Below are 17,693 nucleotides of genomic sequence, written 5' to 3' on the forward strand. Positions count from 1 at the left end.
CAAACTCCACACACAGAGAACATGCAAACTCCACACACAGAGAACACACAAACTCCACATACAGGGCACACACAAACTCCACACACAGAGAACATGCAAACTCCACAAACACAGAACATGCAAACGCCACATACAGGGCACATGCAAACTACATACACAGAGAACATGCAAACATCACACACAGGGCACACACAAACTCCACACACAGAGAACAAGCAAACCCCACATACAGGGCATATGCAAACTCCACATACAGGGCACACGCAAACTCCACACACAGAGAACAAGCAAACTCCACATACAGGGCACACACAAACTCCACACACAGAGAACATGCAAACTCCACAAACACAGAACATGCAAACGCCACATACAGGGCACATGCAAACTCCACATACAGGGCACACGCAAACTCCACACACAGAGAACAAGCAAACTCCACATACAGGGCACACACAAACTCCACACACAGAGAACATACAAACTCCACACACAGAAAACATGCAAACATACACAGAACAGATCTGAGATTCAAACCCCCTCCCCTGGTGGTGTGAAACAATGCTAATACCCAATGAGCCTCTGTGCTTCCCATTGAAGCCTTAACCTATATATAGAAATCAATTAATTTCTCGGTAATGAAAAGGATGCTAAAAGCATCGTGTGTCTCTGTGGAGTCACAGGTGTGGATACAGTAACCCCAACCCCCCATGCCTGTGGAGGAATGATCTCTGGGGCAGCGAAACTCCCACAGCAGAGGACCTGCAGATCTCCAGCGATGGACCATCTGGACGGGAGTCACCCTCCAGCAAGCTCTCCCATGGAGAGAGAGGGCCTGGTGACGGGGAGGTCGTGCCTGCTGGGGAGGAGACATCTCAGCAGGAGGAAGAAGTGGAGATGAGGAAAGCCATCACCTGCAGTGATGTGACAGATGAACCAGTCCCATGAAGGAGGCTGTAGGAGCACTCTCTCCCCTGGAGAAGGACTGGAGAAACCTCATAACCAGCACCTCCACCCCACCCCCACCCACAGCCGGTCGCCAGTACAACAAATGACAGAGTGCAAAAGTAATTAAAGGTGGCATCTCCTTCCTGATCCTCCAACCTAAGGGAGAAATGGTGTGTACCTCTCTGTGAGTGTGCTTTTGCGTTTGGGAGTGTGCGTGTGCATGCACATGTGTGTGTATTTCATACATGCAGGGATCCCATGTGTCTATCTCCGAGAGTGTAATCATTGACTTAATTGCTCAGTCAAAGTCATTTTACCCAATTTAAGATGTCTGGGCTGACAGGCCCATGAAGGGGGTCGGTGTGGAGCTAAGTGGGATGGAATGCTGTGCCCATGACTAGAAGGTTGCTGGTTCAAATCCCAGGGTAACTAGAGTGATGTCACTGTGAGCAAAAATCTTAACCCATAACTACCCCAGTGACTGTCTGCCACTGCTTTCAGCATCAGCATTGCTTTGGATACAAACGACTGCTAAATAAACGGAGAGCCTATCCACCGTAAACATGTGGAGAGCATCTATTTGCATGTGGTGTCGCTGACATGACAGCCCTTGCCACACACAGTATTAGCCAACCCCCCTCCCTCCCATCCCTGTGGCATGTGTCCATCATTCTGTCTCTGTGATACTGACAGATATGCTGTCATATGACCCTTAGCTCAACTGTGGCACATGTGTCTGCTGTCACTCTTGCTGCCGTGTGCCTGCATGACACATGCTGCCCAGGTCTGAAAGCCTCCGTCACCCAAAATCACCCACATAAGAAAAGCATAAATAATGACACTTCATAGGCATCATCAGGTTTCACTCTTCATTGCTTAAAACTGACATAACTGTACAATTATATGCAACATGCCCTAGACATCACCCCAAATGTCTGTCATATTAAAGCCAGAGAACGTGGTAAGAAACAAAACAAAAAGGTGGTTTTGTCTCACCTTTCAAGCCCCATCTCACTGATTTCACAGAGGCATTCAAGGTAGATTCCGTTTGATGACTCCTTACATAAAACACCCTGTCACATCTCCCAGGTACAGGCATTTCAGGCGAGCGTAGCTGGTTACCTCAGCCTGTCCAGGCCTGCTAAGGAGTACATTCTCAAGACTTACAGGCCTTTGGAGATCAGCTCTCCACAGAATCCATTCATAACTCATGTCCCATGTTACCGGCCAGTAATAGCAGTTTTTACAAAACCGTGTTACTTGAACTAGTCTGGAAATCTACCCACTGGCCAATATTTATTAATAAACTTCGCTTAGTTTCCAAAGTAGAGCAGCTCACCTAAGCCAATGGCAAAGCAGATGGCTCCAAGAGACACTTCCTATCCTTGGAGGAAGTTATTTCGCTGACATTCAAATGTTCTCACTCAAACGGACTCCGTGATGGTGAATACGAGTGACCTTTCCCTACCTTCCCCTTTCAAACAGTGGTAGTCATGTGACTAATGGGTCTTTGAAAGACAGTGGGTGGGACTAGAGTTCTATACCAATCACAGCCTGCCTTTTTCCAACAGGAAGTAATAAATCAGCCAATGGGAAATGAGTTAAGAGAGAGCTCAAGGGAAGCCTAAAAACTTTAGCTTCCAAAGCCCCCATTTCAGGTCTTACACCATGATGCTGCTTTTCTACAAAAAAAAATATATAATTATAACAATAACACAATAATAATACAGAGGTATCACTCATCAGGTCCCCCCGTTCATTACACAACATTTTTTAGGGCATTTCAAGGAAGAATGACCGAGTTGCAGAAACAGCATCGTGGCGGACTTTGGGGATACGTACTTTTGATGATGTTCCGTTTTTTGTTGGACAACATACACTGAGAATACTGAGATGAAACAGCCCAGCCTCGTTAGATCAAGCGGAGCAGAGATTAAGAGAATATCTCCAAACGACGATCATTACCTCTCCTCGTCAGCTCAGATGGACTGTGGCCTCCCAGCCTCTTCCTGCAGAAAATGATAGAGACGTGTGCCGGTGCTTCTCTACGTTGGGTTTGTCGCTCGTCACAGGAACGCCACAAGGAACAGCATAGGGTCCCCTGCTTAAATAAACTTCAGCCCCCTCCCTCATTAGTTCAGTTTATTATAACCATCACATATTTAGACAGTGAAAGACATTTAGACATTAATGCACAAAAAATAATAAATGACAATAAACAGTAATAGTGTACAGCAACAACAACAACAAATTTATTTTTGTATAGGGCATTATCACAACATTACATCGTCTCAAAGCGCTTCACAGCATCCCCACCCAAAGCCCCCAGTGAGTAAGCCATAGGCCACAGTGGCAAGGAAAAACTCCCCAGAATGCTGGGAAAATTACTGCCCGGACTGCTGTAGGAAATACATAGAAATTCAGCAACAAAAAAAATTTAATTCTCATAATTAAGACTAAATATCCTAGAAAGAAAAAAAAAGTTCTCAAAGCCAAGACATACTGTAGGCCTATTACCAAACACAAACAAGCAATCAAACACATTGCTGACCAAATAACTGCCTACAACATAAAAAATCTCTGGTCTCTTAGAGCACTGATGTTAGCGCTGAGAAGGTTGTACCTTGTGCTACATGCCCACTGCTGTTGCTGTACTCAGTATAAATTGAGTTTCGGGGCCATACATCAGTTCAGTCTTTCCTCCTCTTAGTGGGATTCTTCTTGGGAGTCAATTAAATAATTTTGCTGGCGTCCCTCCCCCGCTGCCCCCAGCTTCGGAGGAGCTAATTAAATTAGCGTGACACCTCTGACTTGAAAATTTCCAGCGATCAACACAACGTAATAGAGGCTGTCTCTGCCCCAAAAGAGGGGGCAATTAAAGAAATAATGACTCACGCTCCGCTATGATTACCTCTGCATCAGCGAGCACTCACGCCGCATTTAAGAGTCAGAGAACGGGAGACGCGTTTTCAATGTCTATAAATCAAAAATATTGTTTCAGCCATTTCTTTTATTTATTTAACGTTTTTCTTCCACATATTTGTACTTTATTTAGCCATATTTTCTCTTTAGGCTGTTTCTTAAGTTTATTTCGTATTTATCCCATAAATACGTACCTTTGCAGATCCTAGTTGTATGTCTGCTTTGATGTCTGGTGAGTGCCTTTGTTTCATTTTGTGCTGTCTAATCCTGTTACTGCCTGGATGGCATGAGTAAGAATTCACATGTACTGATGTACCAACGGCAAATAAAGGATCTTGAGCAGAAAATACCCAGAATAAACAGCATTTTCCAGAAAAGTCCTTGACTGTCTACCTGACCCTGTTCTGTTCATAGACCTTGAGATCCGTTTGGGATGCAGGCTTAGCGGGCGCTCCCATTCGCAATTAACCGAATTACCGAAAGTCATTATTCTTAAAGTCAGCCGGCAATTTACGCGCTGAGGACGCCACCGGAAAAGAAGCCTAGAAAAAACAAGAGTAAACACATTTAGAAAACGTCGGCAGCATAGTGATTAAGTACCCAAATAATTAATGATTAAGGCTATTTTTGACCTCATGGTTTCAATTGGGGATCTGCTCTTGGACCCCTGAGAAAAAACTCATGACAATACAAATGGATCTCATTAAATAAAACATCAGAATGGTTTAATTACAAAGTTGGTCATGTGACTAAAAGGTCAGAGGGCAAAGTCATGAAGGTGTCCAGCTTCTGGACATTATGGGTGGGTACCAAACTGCTCTGGGGAAGCCGCAGACATTCTGGAACCGAGCTTGGAGATCAAACCGCCCTCTGATGCCTGCAGCCCAGCCGGGAACGTTATTTAAGATTCTGCTGATGGATCTGAGATGGTGAGGATGAAGGATTGAAGGATTCAAGCGCCGTCGAGGGTCAGAGTGGTATTACAGGGAAGTGATGGGATGCTGTCGTCTTTAAGCCGGGCATCTAATGGGAACAAGCGCCGAAATAGCGCATCCGCTCTCCCATCAAAGCCCGTTATCTCAGGAGCACCGTGAGCATGGCCGTGGCTCGATGGTGTTACCACGGTACCAGCACATGGCTATACTTTTGTCTGTAACATGTGACTCACCAGGCTAATCAGCATGTACCTCCTCCTGTCATCCAACACAGACGGAGGCGAGGGGTGTCTGTCTGCAGCCGCAGGGGGCGGGATTACCGCATACTGTCAATCACTGCTGGTTTGGCCCCAGCAGGATTCGAAAAAATAGCTAAGTGGATTAAGCTTGTCAGCGAATGATAGCACAAGATAATCCCGCCTCCTTTGTTCCAAAGCTGTTCTGTCCAATCACTATCAAAGAAATGTTTTTTTTTTTTTTTTTTGCTGGCTAACTGCACTTCTGGAAAACTTTCTTTCCATGGGAACTTCTACTCACCTGGGGCTTCAGGTACCTGTTGTTCAGATGCTAATTACCCAGAAACTTCTGACTATTCCTTGCTTCTTTAGCCAGGGAGGGGTCTGTTTGTGGTTTAAAAATGGCAGTTCCTCAAGTAGAGGATTAACCCCCATCCTGAAATCTTTTTGCCAGCAAACAACCTTCCCAAAGAATGAGCAGGATCTTCACCTCCCAAGATGTCCGCCGTGTGTCTTCACTGTGGATTTTCCATGTGCTGAAGTTCACCTCCCCGTGCACGTGAGGGTTCTGACGTGGCACATGCATGCTAATTAGCCATAACCCAGGGCGACCAAGCAGACTGTGGCTTTAGGAAACAGTAGCCAACATACACAGACTCGTCCCAGTTTCGCCCTGGTCTCGTTAACGAGTGCCATTACTCCCCAGTCCAATTACACTACCTGTGTGGAGCCGTGATTGGCTAGAAGCACTAGTTAGCCATTATGGTGGTCTAGCTGTGGTGCATTTACTTATTCATTAGTGCTGTAAGCTCTGTTTGCGCTAAAGGTGCTGGCATCTCACCGGCATCGTGACGTGGTACCATGTCCCCTCCTGTAAATAACCAGGAGCACCTCTGAGCTCCACACTCCAGCCTGTAATGTGCCAAAACAGGTGCCCCACTGCGCCAAAAGCTCCCGCATCATCCCCATTCACCGCCGTGCCGTCTGCAGGTGTCTGGGGCTGCAGGCTCGGGCTCCATGGAAGGCGAACGCCATCGTCAGACCAGCAACAAGCACCTTAACAATACGTCTCACGTAAACCTCACAGAATGACACAATGGGGCTGACGGGTTGCAGATCCTCAGGCAGTGCCAGTCAACCTGAAAGGTGAGTCAGGCAGCCACCTAAGGAGCCATCTTCTGAGGGGGCGGTGACGAAGCAAGTTGCTGCTGAAAGAGGTGCTGGTGCGGCCAACGAGTTCCCCTACCCTGTGGTCTGTGTGGATCCCCATGCCCCAGTGCAGTGACAGGGACACTGTGCTGTAAAAAAGGTGCCGTCCTTTGGATGAGACATAAAACTGAAGTCCTGACTCTCTGAGGTCGTAAAAGATCCCTGGGCAGGGAGTAGGGGTGGTACCCTGATATCCTGGCTAAATTCCCCCCTGTGGTCCTATCAAATCCAGCCTCCTAATCATCCCCTATATCTAATTGGACGAATTCTCTCCTTAGCTATTTTGTGGTGGGCATACTGGCGAGGAATGACTGCCATTGCATCATCCAGGCGGGTGCTACACAGTGGTGGTGGTTGAAGTGGCTCCCCGATGGTTCAGTAAAAGCGCTTTGAGTGTCTTGAAAAGCGATATATATAAATGTAGCATTCATTCGTTTTTTCAAGTTCATTTCACTTTGTCTCTGACGGGGGGAGTTGAGCTTGCTTCGGGTGTCTCTTTGTCCTCAAGTGTATCCCAGCCACGCCCCCCCATCATTTCCCTGCCAAGCCATGAATATAGGACAGCAGAAATCATCACTACTGAATTTACGGCACGCTTACGTCTCGCGTGTCAGACCTCAGCACTGCACTACCTGCTGCTGCAGGTGCTCTGCCATTTCAGACTCCTAAACTATTATAACTTTCTGCAGCCGTGGTCTATCATTTTCTTTTTATTCTTGTTAATTATCAAAACGAAGATATCCCCAGGCTACTGTTTTTTTTTCTTCTGATTTTAATTGAACGAAGGACATTTAAAGTTGGTGCCTTGATCGGGCAGATCTGTTATTATAAAATGATCGCTCGGCTGGTCGGCGAGACTCTCACCGCGTCAGCGCCGATAAGAAGCGTTTCATCAAAGCAGAGGGATGGGAAGAGGGGCGCGGTCGGATTCTCGCTGGAAGTGGTGAAGCTCTCCGTCGCATTTACTTTTAAAACGACTCCCTCCCCAGGTGCACTGGGCTGTCACGATGCTCTGAATCAGTGACAGGCATGGTGAAACGTGGTAATTAAAGGAAATCCTCTGTTCTTAGCGGACTCACCTTCTTAAACAACATTTGCATCCGAGCCGGGAGGGGGTGGAGTTGGGTGTGTGTGTGTAACAGTCGTCGTTATTAATTATGTGCAATGGTGATGTAGCTGCCATAACAAGGTATTACCTTGATGAGCTTTAAAGGAGATTCCCATCACAGGTCTGACAGGAGGCAGACGCCGTGCTGTAAGCCATAACAGCCAATCGTAACGGCTCTGTCAATGGATGCAGTGTTAACACTGTTCCGGGGGGGGGGGGGGGGGGGCATAAAGCCACAGCCACAATACAGCAGTCACCATCGTAGAAACTTCCAGTGAAGTGTCCGCATGTCGAGGAGCACGCAGTGGTTGCTATCCCCGGCCTCGGGTGATGACGTCCCACCCAGGACGGCGTGGGACATTCAGGGAGAGCGACCGGCTATCGATCCACGCTGCACAGGGCTTAGGCCAACAAGATGGTGGGTAATGGGAAGCTGGGAGGAGGGTTTTACGAAGTTATCACCTCAAAATCCCTCCTCGTGACACGTTCGGTTACACCATCCGTCCTTTTTCAAAAAGCACTTATGGAGTTACGGGCAGGATGACCCGAGCGCCCATCGGGGGGCGCTGGCGGACACATATAACTGTCGGCTCAGCCGCAGAAGGGCAGTTCACGGTCACCGATTCGGCCATGCGGCTTTGCCTTGCAGAGGGAGAGCACGGGACCCGTGGAAGCCATCAAATTCAGCGCCTGAGTCAGCGAAAGGTGACAGGTGATAGTCAAGGTTGTCATAACCTGGAAAAGAAACAAGGAAGTGAATTAGGGGCGTCGCATTGGACCCCCAAGCCTTTAGCTAAAACAGTGACATCTCAGCCTCAATCAGAAGTTTACCTGGACAGATGGTAGCACCCTGCGGGTCGTCTTTGGGGGTGTGCCCAATGGTGCATCCGGCGCAGAATCCACACAGCAGAACCCCAGTGTCAGAGGGGAGTATAATTCCCTGATCCGCCACATAGGAACGAACGCGAAGTAGGGCTTTCCGGCCCGGATCTGTCTCAGATAATACGCTCCGCAGAGAGGAGTCCATCGGACGGCGGCACCGGAAAATCCTGAGCCATCTGAACAGATTTAATAAAGTCCGAGTCTATCGGCACCTATTCAGAGCGGAGTACGTGTGCACAAGGAAAGCCATAAATAATTTACAAGGGGGGGCATAGTTACACTCTCATCTAACGCCTCTGAGTGTGTTCAGCATGGACGGAGCTCAACGCTCCGCTATTACGCAGCGTCAGTATCCTGGATTCCAGAGAATAATTTATGAACCGCTTTTAGCCATTTAAATAAAGTGAATATAGTGAGCGTTGTGTTTTTTGTAAACATTAAACATTATGCAAGTCCGGCCTGAAAATGTTAAAAAATTGCCGCTTTCACACAAATGAAGTGTTTGTTACCATATGTATGGGCCTCACAGCGATTCCTGCGATGTGATGTAATTGGGAAATCACACAGCAATAATGTGTAAAATTGCCTTTAAACCGGACGCCTGCCTGATTAATTTCCCCTCGCTGTCTCCATGTCACTACTGAATCTTTATTTTCTGTTATTTCTGTGCTGTAAATAGCACTGCTCAGTGTTTTATAGGACTGTTGCACATACTAATATCCCATTAGTGGTGAGTTTAAATCTACTACAATTCACAGTTATGTGTCGTGGTGTGTGGCTCAGTGACTTAAGAACTGCATGCTTGTGATCGGAAGAGCAGCGGTTCAAATCCCTTTGTACATTTCTGTTGAGCACTTCAGTGAGCTCTTTAACCCAGCGACACTGGCTGCATGGCACGCCCCAAACTTTGCTCACCTCTATATGTGTCTATTTCAAAGGGTAGCATGATATCATACATGAAAGAAGTATTTCAATGTATCTATACTGTATATGTATAGAAATGGCAAATAAAGCGTCCTTTCATTTAAGGTTGAGCCAATGATGCTTTAGTGACTGAGTACAGCCTAATTCAGATAGATGTGGCACTTTCCATACTGGCCTTGTACATTCCCTCCTTCCCATCAGAGATCAGACTTCATCTGCCCTCGTTGATTCCTCCATTAACCACAGAGCCTCTTTTTCACGCCATGCTCTTCACAGATTCGGGCTTCCGAGAGAATATAAATGCTGTCCTGGCAATCAGAGTGGGTAGCAGCATAAATCTATGGGGCTCTTGTCAGGGAAGCCGCACCGTACCACGCAGGGCTGCCTCGCATGCCGAGCCGCATGGAGCAGAATCGCGCCGCCGTCCTGCCCGTCCGCATCGATTCCGGTCCCTGAAATGATGTGTGAGCTCCCACAAATGGCACCACAATGAGCTCTGGGGATCTTAGCCTAGTTACGCACGAGGAACTCGCTGTTGCCAATATAAGTAAATCTCTCGCCTGTGTTTATTTTTTATTCCAGGTGAAGTTTGCGTTGTTAAATCCAGTCATCTCCTCATCTTCTGCAATATTTTACCCTGGGAGTGGAGGGGGGGGCTGGGAGCCTGGACCAGGGGGCTTGGGATTCAAGCTGGACAGGATGACAGTCCACTGGTCCACTGCAAGTACTCTTGCACACAGGCTCACACAGTAATGCACTCTGGGTGCATTCACACATCTGTATATCTATGGGTTATGGGATGGTGGGGGGGGGGGGTCTCCTTTGAAGATAAGCAAGCATGAGGAAAACATGCAAACACACACGCACAGAGCACACACCAAACTGGGGGCCAGGAGGAGAATGTCACCCACTGAGACATCATGCCACCCCGCTGGTGTTTCATGTACGATTTTAATCCGAAGCGGCAGGAATATGTAGGAGGATTAACTGCGACTTGCCTTATGAGGTCCAGGTCTCTTTCATGGACCCGAAGCACTTATTTTAAGTTTCATTTGAAACCTCTCTGGAATAGCGTGCTCTATGCTCACGACGAAGTTAAAAAAAAAAATAACGCTCGCAAAGAGAGCCCAGGGAATGCTCCGGAAGAGCGACGAGTTTAGAAACAGCTGCTGCCGCAGCCGTGGTGGGTAAAAGCTTCTAAGATCAACCGATTGGAATAATTTCCATTTAGTGAGACAGAATTAGCCACATAATGTCAAAAAAAGCCTCCTGTTCACTACTTTTCTGGCCTCTGTTTTTTCTTGTTGGGTACATTACAGCAAAGGGAACATATAGCATGTATGTAGGAGCAAACTGTCGCATGAATACAAGCATTTGCACATACATTTAATGTGTCAGGTTACACGCTACTTGGGTTGTTGTTCCTGCTAGATGATCCTGATGTTATTGATCTGCCTACTTTGGTGTTTCTAATGGTGTGTCATTTAGCTCTTGTTTCCATGACTATCCTGCACTGGTCACTGGTCACGCACTGGAAGCTCAGTCCAGCAGCACTGGTACCTAAGCTGGCTCCCTGACAGTGATACATGACTATGACGGATCAACTTAGTGTCAGAAATACCTTGAGAACGTTGCTTTTACTAAATCACTGGCGCAGGGGTGGTGAACCTGATCCATGGAGAGCCACTGTGGGTACTGGTTTTTGGGATGACCTGTCAATCAGCCAATAGTGGGAGTTGAGACCCACTGCTGTATTACTGGGTGATTGATAGGTCACCCCAAAAATCTGCACCCACAGTGGCTCATGGATCAGGTTTGCCAACCCTGGATTAGCAGTGCAGCTGAATTACAGTAAAACCTACAGACCCGGGTGCTGAATTAGCTGCCCCCTGCTATGTCACAATGTCACATATGGGTCAAATGCAGAGGACATATTTCGTTGTTGTGCACTGATTGCTGTGGTGTGTCAACAATGATCACTGATCACCTAATTCTAATTTAAATTTTATCACTGTGTTAGGCTCGGTCTCCTTACTGAGCTGTTCCCAGGACCATAGCAGATGCGATACCTCCACTTCTGTCAGGGTCAGACCCTGCTGTGGTCCTACCGTGTCCCTTCCCCGTTTGGCCAGCAGGTGTTGCTGGTCATCCCGTTCTTTATGTTAGTCTTTGTTCTCCTCTGTTGCCTGTCTGGTCATGTGGCTCAATGTGTTGAGCATGTGGTTGTCTGTGTACCCTTCTGTCCTGAGTACCCTTCTGTCCTGTGTTTGAATCCTGCCTCCTCTGTTTTTGTATTTTGCTCCCTAGTGTTTCATTTCAGTTTCTTTAGTTCTTGTGTCTGATTTTGTAGTTGGTTTTGGTTTTGTTCCTTGTGCCCCTGCTTGTGTCTTTACCTGTTTAAATTCCCTAGTATTGGTTTCTGTTTCCCTGTGTCCTTGGTTAGTTCTTAGTTTCCCTGTTTTTTAGTTCCTTTGAGTTATTAGTTTCACCTGTGCCCTGTTTCCCTGGTCTCTGTTAATTAGTCCCACCTGTCCTGTGTTAGTATTATTACCCCTTTAGTATTTTAGTTCCTGCTTCTGTTTAGTTCCTCAGTGGTTCATTGTGTGTTGCTGCTGCTGCTAGTCTAAGCTTTGTTCATTTGAAATTAGATCTGTCTTATGTTTACCTGCCCAGTTTGTTATGTGATTTGTAGTCTTGCTTTAATCCCCTTCAGTTTTTGACCTCTCGTGGTCCTTTTTGGTTTTGTAGTGTTTTCTGTTTTATTTAATAAACCCCTTTTATGTTCCTGGAGCCGCTAGTGGGTCGTCCACCCTTTCTGTGCCTGCACCATGCCACGTTCGTGTGCCGGAGCCGCCCGAAACCATGACAACTTGAGCTCAAATAGCACATAGGAAACCCATTTTCAGCTCTGTTCTTAATGTCTACAACAGTGCACATTTAGCACTAGAGTTAGCAGATACAATGGGATATATGGTTGAGAAATTAGGGTCAGATAGTCCCTGGAGCAATTGGAGGATAAGGGCCTTGTTCAGGGCCCCCAACAATAAAATCATTGTGCTAGTTCCGGGATTAGAACTGGTAACCTTCTGATAATGAGGATAGCAACCTAACCTGCTGAGCCACACACCACTCCCACCTTTGGGAAACAAACAGAGGAATCCGATGCACACTTTCCCGTCACCAGGTGGGTTCAGTGTCTATGCCGGTCAGTCATTTCTACTCAGTCAATCAATACCATTGTGAGCAGTTCACTTCAAAGCACCTTTTTCCATTGGAAACACGAACGGGGGATTTGACTCTGAAACAATGAAGTCTGGCTCGATTGTAGAAAAGTGCTTTTTTTAAAGAAATTAACATTGCCATTGTCTACAGGGATGTGTAACAAAATAAAATTAGGCCAAACTCCAGTCTGCCTATCATGGAAATTGAGACCTTAAGCAATAATAAGAAAGTTTAAAAAAGTTTAAATGCTAAATACTTATAAGAAAATTAAAATTCAATTACACATAAAGAAACTGGGCCCCTAACAATTTAGAGTGGCAGTTCTGTGTCCCTCAACAGATTAGCCACTTGCAAAACTAATTATATCACTCTTCGGAAAGGCTGTCAGCCACAGGCTAGTTTAATCATGTATTTCTCATTTTGATTGGCTATGAATAGACTCCACTGAAAGGAGAAGAGAGAATATAAAATTGCATAGTTAGGGGGTGGTGTGCCTGTGATCAGAAGGTCCTTGGCTCAGATCCCAGAGTGAGCAGAGAGGGCTCTCTGTTGGACCACGACACCCCAGGAAATGTCTGACCCTCCTTTCTCAAAAAACGTATGTTGCCTTGGATGAAAGTCTGTGCTAAATAAATGTGAATGTACTTTAAGACGACTCCAGCACCTGCAAGGTTAGTCTCAGAGATGAGGCTTCCTTATACAAGATGCACATTTTCTTATCAAAAAGAATGATGTAGATTAAGTTAAGTCAAGTGGCTTTTATTGTCATTTCAACCATATACAGCAATACAGTACAAAGTGAAACGAGACACGTTCCTCCAGGACCATGGTGCTACATATAACACTACATCAACACAGGACTACATAACGTGCAAGAGTGCAAAATGTGCAAACACTGCAACAACAGTGCAATAGAGGAAATAGAAGAGATGATAATGGCTAAGACAGGCTGAGTCTAAAGTGTAAAGTGCAACAGTGCGATGAGTTGTGCAAAAATTTCTTGAGGTAGTGAAGTGTATAGAGGTGTGTGTGTGTGTGTGTGTGTGTGTCAGTCCAGTCTCTGATTGTTCAAGAGTCTGACGGCTTGGGGGAAGAAACTGTTGCACAGTTTGGCAGTGAGGGCCTGAATGCTCCAGTACCTCTTGCCAGAAGGCAGGAGGGTGAATAGTGTGTGTGAGGGGTGTGTGGGGTCCCCACAATGCTGGTGGCTTTGTGGATTCAGTGGGTGTTATAGGTGTCTGTGATAGAGGGAAGAGAGGCTCCAATCTTCTCTGCTGTTCTCACTATCCGCTGTAGGGTCGCGTGATCCGATACGGTGCAGTTTCCATACCAGACAGTGAAGCAGCTGCTCAGGATGCTCTCGATAGTCCCTCTGTAGAAGGTGGTGAGAATGGATGGTGGGAGACGGGCTCTCCTCAGCTATCGCAGAAAGTAGAGATGCTGCTGGGCTTTCCTGGTTATAGAGCTGGTGTTAAGAAACCAGGAGAGGTTCTCCGCCAGGTGAACACTGAGTAATTTGGTGCTCTTGATGACCTCCACAAAGGATCCATCGATGTTCAGTGGACAGTGATCGCTCCGTGCTCTCCTCAAATGATGTAGAATGGGTTTGTTGAAGGACAGTGGACCGTAGAATCCGAAGCCATTTCCCGTATTATGATGCTTCACTGTTTCCTGCACAGGACTTATTTAGTGGTGTTTTCTGAACAGCCCCTCCCCAGCATTGTCCTCCTTCAGCCCCCACCCACTTGGAGTAGGGGCGCAAAGCCAGCAGTGCATGATGGGAATCTCTCCTGAGTCTTGTAGGGGCTCCACACACAGCACCTCACCCAGCAAGCACAGCAAGACACTGATACTGATACGACTCACTACAGCTACTATTACTACTAAAATTAATAATAATAATCAATCAATCCATACCTGCTTGTCCTATGCATGATTGCTTGGGTCTCTAGCCAATCCAGGAAGCTACAAACCCCACAAAGCAGGGAATAACCCAGGGTGGGGTCCCAACCAATCACAGATTACTACTACTAGTACTACTACTAATAATAATAATAAGAAGAAGAAAAAGAACAACAAAATCTTGCAGTAATTAAATGTTGTGGCCTCCTGCTTTTGGCACTTTTCACATTATCTACAATAAAATGAGCGAAGGACTGATTTGCAAAACAAACTGAGGCTTTTAGGCAGCGATTAAGCAGTCCTGAATTGCTTATTTATATTCCATATCGAAACATGCATTATTTATATGTTTTAGCGGTTTCACATTTGACAGCAGCCTGATGAGCGCACACGGCAGGAGCTGGAAGCCTTCAAACTCACTTTATACCGCGGTACACTACTACTCCTCTGTATTGTGTTCCAGCCAGAACTAGCTGCTCCTTGTGGCTTAGATGCGTGTTTAATTTGTAGCGGACGTGGGGCTGTGTTGGGACCGTTGGTCAGGCTCAACTGCTGCAAAAACCATGAGATCTGGTGTGAGGAAGCAGACACATACAGGACTGAGGAGCGGCCGTCTTGTCCATGAAATGTACAATCATACAAATGTACAATCATACAAATGTACAATCATAGACTTGAGGGGAATCAGCTAATAAGCAATAAAGGTTCACTGGTGAACAGAACCATGTGACAGGGTTTGGATGAGGGGGGGGGTGTTATTTGGGTATTTGTAATGGTGAAGCATTTGGGGGAGGGGGGGGGGTAGAAATAAAAACAAGGAGCTAGTTATGGCCTTTATTGTTTTTATTGCTAACCCCCCTCCCCCAAACGATTCACCATTGCAAATACCCAAATAACCACCACCCCCCCACCCCCTTCATCCAATCCCTGTCACATGATTCTGTTCACCAGTGAATCTTACTTCTTACTAAATAAATACCACACTAATCCATAAACATTTGAATCTTTTTTTCATATTGATCTACTTTTTTTTATATTAGACACACATTTTATTGGGTGCGTTCTTCATTTAGAAGTCACATTAAAATTTACTTACTACCCTTAACTAATTTAATGTTTTGCTTCCCCAAGACAATTACGGTATAATTGCAATTACAGAATGCTTACCTTAATCATTGCCCTTTAGGGGGGTGATTAAAATGAGTTTGGGTCCTGAACCAGTAATCGTTCTTATATGCAACCTTTTTTATACTTCAAATTTACAGCAGGCGAACACCGAAAACCAATTAACTAATTATGGTGGCTTTTAAGAAGCACCAGTTGGCTCTTTGGTGGCTTTGGTTGCTCCATCCCCAGTGACCTGACAGGCCTGTTACAGACTAAATTTGTACTTAGTGTTGCAGACTGAAACACTTAACCTGCCTCTCCTTGTTAAATTTTCCGCAGAGGAGAATCTCTGGGGGTGTTATTGATTGTTAATTGCCTGCATTCTTTTAGACGCATTTTCTTTTACTGGAAAACTGGCCCCATACTCCCCCACGCAATTTTATAGCGCCTTTCCCCGATTGCCTCATTATGTTCCTATTATTTCCAGGATTGCTGGATTACAGAGCAGTTCTGGACGACTCATCCTCCAGCTAATTCCCCGCATCAGACACTGTTGTTTCATGCTGGGAGTTAAACAAAGAGCCCTGCCTTCAGCGGTACCACCACCTGCGCAACCAATGGCTTAGGGAAGACTAACCGTCCCCCCTCCCTAATTCCAATGTCCCTGTGTGCAACCTCCTTCTTCCATCTGAATAAGGTGAGATGAACTCCATTGATCCCAGGGGGAAATTCTGGTGCATACAGCAGTGAGGGGCGTAAAGTGCAGTCAAACATGTATAATGCAGGAGGAGACATAGTGCAAGAACAGCAGCAGACGCATAGTGCAGACAAATTTGAAAAAGCACCGGACTTTCACTGCAGTGAAGATAGGACACCTTCTGATGTGTTAAGGCTGGGGTGGGGCTGACATGTGATGTGGAGGCATTGCGGTGACTGACGGCAGCAGAATATTGGAGGCTTCGAGCGGGAACGGCATGCCTGATGATCGGAAACAAACGGGGCTACAGTATATGGCATGCTATTTTAAATAGCCTACAATCCGATCCACTGTATATGCAGACTAATGTAAGTATCATTATCTACTGCTTTTCATATCTTAACTTGATCCCCTATGGACATCATATGCCCATAAAATCCCACACTGGGGACAAACGATGCTCTGAATTTTATCCCGGAAGCCTCTGACGACAATGCGTGGTTCTCTCCAGCACCGGGCTGGAACCACTGCCCCAGAGATAGCGGAGATTTAAGCGTCTCTTCATTAGCTGCTGCCATACCTTCACCGTGACTAGGAGTAAGTAAAGTAATGCATTTCTACACCGTCAAGTACATTTGAAGGTGAGGTTATTATGCATTACACGACTGAAGCAGCAGAGGCAAAAGTTTATAAAATCCAATGTAAATGCTTTGAAGACGTTTAACATAATCAGAATCGGAATCTTTTTCATTCGCCAAGTATAGAGAAGCACAAGGAATTTCTTTTGGTGCGGATGGTGTTATGACATAAGCAAATTAAACATGCAACCAGACATTTAAAGGTAAAGATAGAAGGACAAATAAGTAGAATAAGACAAAATATGTGCAATGACGAGGCATGTAGAGCAAGGCTATTCAAATCACGGTCCTCAAGGTCTGAGCCCTGCTGATTTTCCAGCCTTCCTTTACCTTTGAGCCAGGTGTGAAGCCTCTGACCAATCAGAATCAGTAATTATTACACTAACTTCCTGGGACAACTGAAAACAAGGCCTGGATTTGGAATCGAGGTCCAGATTTGAAGAACCCTGATGTAGACGATATTAATAAAGAAATAAATGGATAATTGATGGATGTGACGTGCTTGGGTATGGTGCAACCAAGTTCTATAAGACACTGGAAAAGGCAGTGGATGGGATGCAGGGGGTCAGACATTATTTTTTTTTTGCCTGTTCCTCATCATAGATTAGTACAGGGATTCGAGGGGGGGGGAGATGACAGCCGATGATCTTTTCCGCACAAAGCACTATACTCTGTAGTCTCCTCTTAGAGTGCGATGTTGCAGAGCCAAACCAGACAAAGATGGAGTATGTAATAACTGATTGTACTGCAGCAGTTTAGAACATAGCAATGAACTTCTGCGACAGCAAGACGCAAGAAGAATAGGTGCTGTTGGGCCTTGTAAGGCCATTGGCATGTGAATGTCTTAGACACAGTTCACCGGCCAATCAGACAGCTTCTCTTATGAATATTAACGAGTCTCCCCGAACAACCCCGTAAAATGGAAAATTCGCCCCCCAGATAAAAGTCAGGCGTGCTGGAACA

The 17,693-nt window shown here is 46.0% G+C and overlaps 1 long non-coding RNA gene across 1 annotated transcript; it reads right to left on the minus strand.

Annotated features, from left to right (window-relative positions):
* Positions 1-698: 698 nt before the first annotated feature.
* On the minus strand, positions 699-2,407 carry LOC140593168 (uncharacterized). The gene is made up of 3 exons (XR_011993431.1): positions 2,288-2,407; positions 1,945-2,086; positions 699-856 (listed from the first exon to the last, which is right to left on the minus strand). It is a non-coding gene; the product is annotated as an uncharacterized lncRNA (long non-coding RNA).
* Positions 2,408-17,693: the final 15,286 nt, after the last annotated feature.

The sequence above is a fragment of the Paramormyrops kingsleyae genome, chromosome 10 (assembly GCF_048594095.1).
Source record: "Paramormyrops kingsleyae isolate MSU_618 chromosome 10, PKINGS_0.4, whole genome shotgun sequence".
NCBI classification, from domain to species: domain Eukaryota; kingdom Metazoa; phylum Chordata; class Actinopteri; order Osteoglossiformes; family Mormyridae; genus Paramormyrops; species Paramormyrops kingsleyae.